The sequence below is a fragment of the Bidens hawaiensis genome, unplaced genomic scaffold (genome assembly GCF_021521415.1).
Source record: "Bidens hawaiensis isolate Kalapana, Puna unplaced genomic scaffold, B.hawaiensis_p1.1 tig00044926_1, whole genome shotgun sequence".
Classification (NCBI taxonomy): Eukaryota; Viridiplantae; Streptophyta; class Magnoliopsida; order Asterales; family Asteraceae; genus Bidens; species Bidens hawaiensis.
This window is the reverse complement of record NW_027497999.1, coordinates 1-4053: the sequence shown is the minus strand read 5'-3', so window position 1 is coordinate 4053 and position 4053 is coordinate 1. Positions and strand designations below refer to the sequence as shown.

Genomic DNA, 4053 nt, shown 5'->3' with positions numbered 1-4053 from the left:
CTTTTCCTCTTTTCTAGGGATTGTGTTCCCTAGGGTTTCCCTATAAATAATAATGCTACTTTCTTAACACTACACACACAAACACTTATTATCTTTCTCTTCCTTGCTCTCTACCGTTGATCCTCTGCCATCTCCTCTCTCTGCCTTCGTCTTCTCTCCTGTTCTGCCCTGATTTCCGGTAATATATAATATATAATATATAATAATTTACTTATTAATTATGCTAACTTATAATCAAGACTTAAAACAAATCATTAAAACGATAATCTTTAATTATAGGATAACTTTGCTTGTTAAGAGTTGGTTCTTGCTTTATCTTACACCGCGCCGTTATCAAGTGAGTAATCTCGTACCTAATCCCTTTTTATTTTTAATGTTTTGGGATGTTCATGTGTTCGTACAAACTTGAGTCTTAAACTGGTTTATGAACTTTAGTCGCCCAGTATCCCATGTGTTGAGGACGTTTACTTGGCTGTTTATTTGTATGTGTGTATCATTAACCGCTTTGTTCGGCCTATTCCGAAGTTTTCATGGATCCATTAGATGAACACGGGAGACCTATCGTTTACGGTTTTCTTTGTTTACACTTGCACAGATGTTTTCTTGTTTTTGTGCTCAATTGGGAGCACGGATTGAACTATGAACTATGATCTATTTAGGCTTGATCACAATCTGATTACACCCTTGTTAAACACCAGACATACACGTGTTGCGCGCAGTGATTATTGTTATCTATTATTATCTATTAAACTTGATTTCTCACCAACACGCAAGTGTTTGACGTTTATTTTAACACATGTTCAGGTTTGCTGTAGCTGTTTTTGGAGCTTGTGGACACGTAGGACGTTTTTACTTTTGGACCTAGATTAAAATGTATCAAGACAAGTTATTGTTGTTCGAATATTTTTGCCTTTTAAAATATTGATTTATGTTATCTTGTGTTTACGTTGCGCGTGCGTGAATGAATATATTTATTAAATATTGACACCCAATAGTGTCACGAGTAATGAAACAATATGTGGCGCCCCGATGTATAATCCGCCTTTGGTCGGGGTGTTACAGTTTAAGAGCTATCTGGGTATGGTGAGATCTTTACCCGTGAATTCGAGTCAAATGCGTGAGAAACCTTCATTTACAAACAAAGCAATCTGATAGCTTGAGAGAATGGTTGTTTTACATTTTTTCGTTTTTTAATATTTATTTTTTTTATTTTAATTTTCTTTATTGTAAGAAAGTTAATAATATACTTAGGAGTTGATGATAAAAGGGTTTCATAATAAATATGTTATAACCCGTTTAAAAACTATCTGGATTTGGTGACCCATGACCCGCTTATGTTTTTTACTATAAAATTGTTTATTAATTATATATAATATCCTTTTCTTTTTAAATTGAATATTAAATTTTAGTAAATCCCTATTTTATAGGATTTTCATATCAAATAATTGGTAAGATTAATTTTTAATTTAATGAGATGTTATAACCCGTTTAAGAGGTATCTGGTTTTGGTAAGACCCATATCCATGAATTTAGGTTAAATCAATGAGAGACCACCATTTAAAAATCAAATAATTTGATGGTTTCCATAAAAGAGGGGAGCGACCACATTGCGACACATAGGATTTTGGGGTTTCGTTTATATATATTATAGATAGATTTGTGAAAGTTAAAATAAATGGTTTCAATGGTGGATCCGTAAATCGGGCTGAAAACAAGACAGGCCAAAATGATTACATTAAACCCTATAGTAAGTAATTAATTATTCATTAGTTCGAAATCTAAAGATGTATGTATGCAACACAAACAAACATGGATCCAACGGCAGTTTATTACACAAAATAAAACAAAGAAACAGAAATAAAAATAAAATAAAATACTGAGTGATTCAGAGTGAGAGATCAGCCAAATCAAAAGTTCTTTCAACCGCTTTGGTCCACGAGGCCCACTTCTTATCCCTCACCTCCTGACTTAAAACCGGCTTAAAAGTTGTATCTTGCTTCATTCTCTCCGCGTTCTCAAATATTGTCGCTTCTGTCCAAACTCCAACAGCTAAACCCGCTGCATACGCGGCACCCAGAGCTGTCGTTTCTATGTCCGCTGGTCTCACCACCGGGTTACCCAGCAAGTCGGCCTGTGAATTAGTTATACACAATTTACAAATATTAAATGACATGACAAGATTAAAAGACCAAATATTAAATGGGTTGAACCCATTAGTCCATTACCCTACTTGCCCGGCCCGCCCATACCTGAATCTGCATAAGCAAATTATTAGCAGTAGCCCCGCCATCAACCCGAAGCAAAAACTCCCCCTTATCATTCTTCTTCTCCCCCTTTTCACCCGCATCTTTATGCATCGAAGCCAACACATCCTTCACCTGAAAACACATACTCTCAAGAACCGCACGCGCAATATGCGACTTATTCGTAAACCGCGTCATCCCAACCAACACACCACGCGCATCATCCCGCCAATACGGTGCAAACAACCCGTTAAACGCTGGCACAAAATACACCCCACCTGTCGAGTCAACTTTTCCCGCCAAATCCTCAATTTCCCGAGCCGTCTTAATAATCCCCAAACTGTCCCTAAACCACTGAACCGCTGCACCCGCGATCGCAATCGAACCTTCAAGCGCATAGTTCGTGGGCGCGTCTTTTCCGAGCTTGTAAGCCAGAGTGGTCAACAACCCGTGTTTTGACTTGATCACTTGCTCACCCGTGTTTAACAGAATAAACGCACCCGTTCCGAACGTGCTTTTCGCTTCACCTGTTTTACACGATTGGCCCAACATGGCAGCATGTTGGTCGCCTAAACAACCCGAAATCGGGACACCGGGAATCAACCAGCCTTTGGCTATGTGACCTATAACCTCGGCATTGCTTATGATTTTTGGGAGGATGTTTTTTGGGATTTTTAAGGTTTGTAGTGTCGACTCGTCCCAGTTGAGGGTTTTCAGGTTCATGAGCATGGTTCGTGAGGCGTTTGAGACGTCGGTGACGTGTAGGCCGCCATTAACACCGCCGGTTAAGTTCCAGATTAGCCATGAGTCTATGGTTCCAAAAAGAGCATCCCCTTTGTTTACAGCTTGTTTTACAGCATCAACATTTTCAAGAAGCCAAAGGAGCTTGAGTGCACTAAAATATGTGCTTATTGGCAACCCGCATGATTCTAAGAAGTGGGTTTTTCCTCCTGATAATTCTTTCTCTAGTTTCCTGCAAAGATAGATTATTTTTTGTGATGAATGCATATTAATAATCCTTTTCTTGGGGCTAAAATATGTCTGCTAAACGGGTCGTGTTTGCAGATTAACAGTTAATAAGGGTGCGCAAAAACCGAAATAGCTTAACCCAAACAAACGAACCAAACCGAATTCATAGATTTACATTTTCTATTTTGGATTTTAAGTTATTTATATTAATTTAAAAAATAAAGTAAACTAAATATTTTAACCTAAATGTATAATAGTCAATTAATTATTAATTAACAAAAATATTAGGTCTCAAGTTCATTACTTTGGGCCACTTTTCTCCTAAAAGAATTTCAAGCCCAAATGGTTAACCGAAACATCCAAAACACAAAGAAATTTATTTTTTTGATATATCTCATTTCTCAAGCAATTATTTTAAACTAAATCAATTTGATTTTAAACTACTACACCTGGTCATGGGGAGATTAGTTATTTATTTATTTATTGATCGTCTTTAGTCTTCAGTGCATACTTCAAAAAGGCTTACAACCCGCATATTACCCACCATACCCCAGTTCAAAACCTAGAACATGACGTTTTTAACCATGTACCTTTTCAAAATCGTTAGTTTATAAAGGAAGAGTTGCGAAATGATAAACTATGGTTCATTAATATAATATATTTACATAAGTTAACATACCAAAAACGAAAGAATAAAAGAGGAATAAAAAAGTTAAAGGCTTGGGGCGGTCACATTAATACACATTGATTTTTAAGTCAAGAAATTAATCAACTCTTATAACTGGGCCCAATTTTTCGACGAAAACAAAGTTCTTTGTTATAATCACAAGAACTTGTCCTC

General features: G+C 36.6%; 1 pseudogene; it reads right to left on the bottom strand.

Annotated features, from left to right (window-relative positions):
* Positions 1-1885: 1885 nt before the first annotated feature.
* On the bottom strand, positions 1886-3251 carry LOC143595367 (glycerol kinase pseudogene; annotated as a pseudogene).
* Positions 3252-4053: the final 802 nt, after the last annotated feature.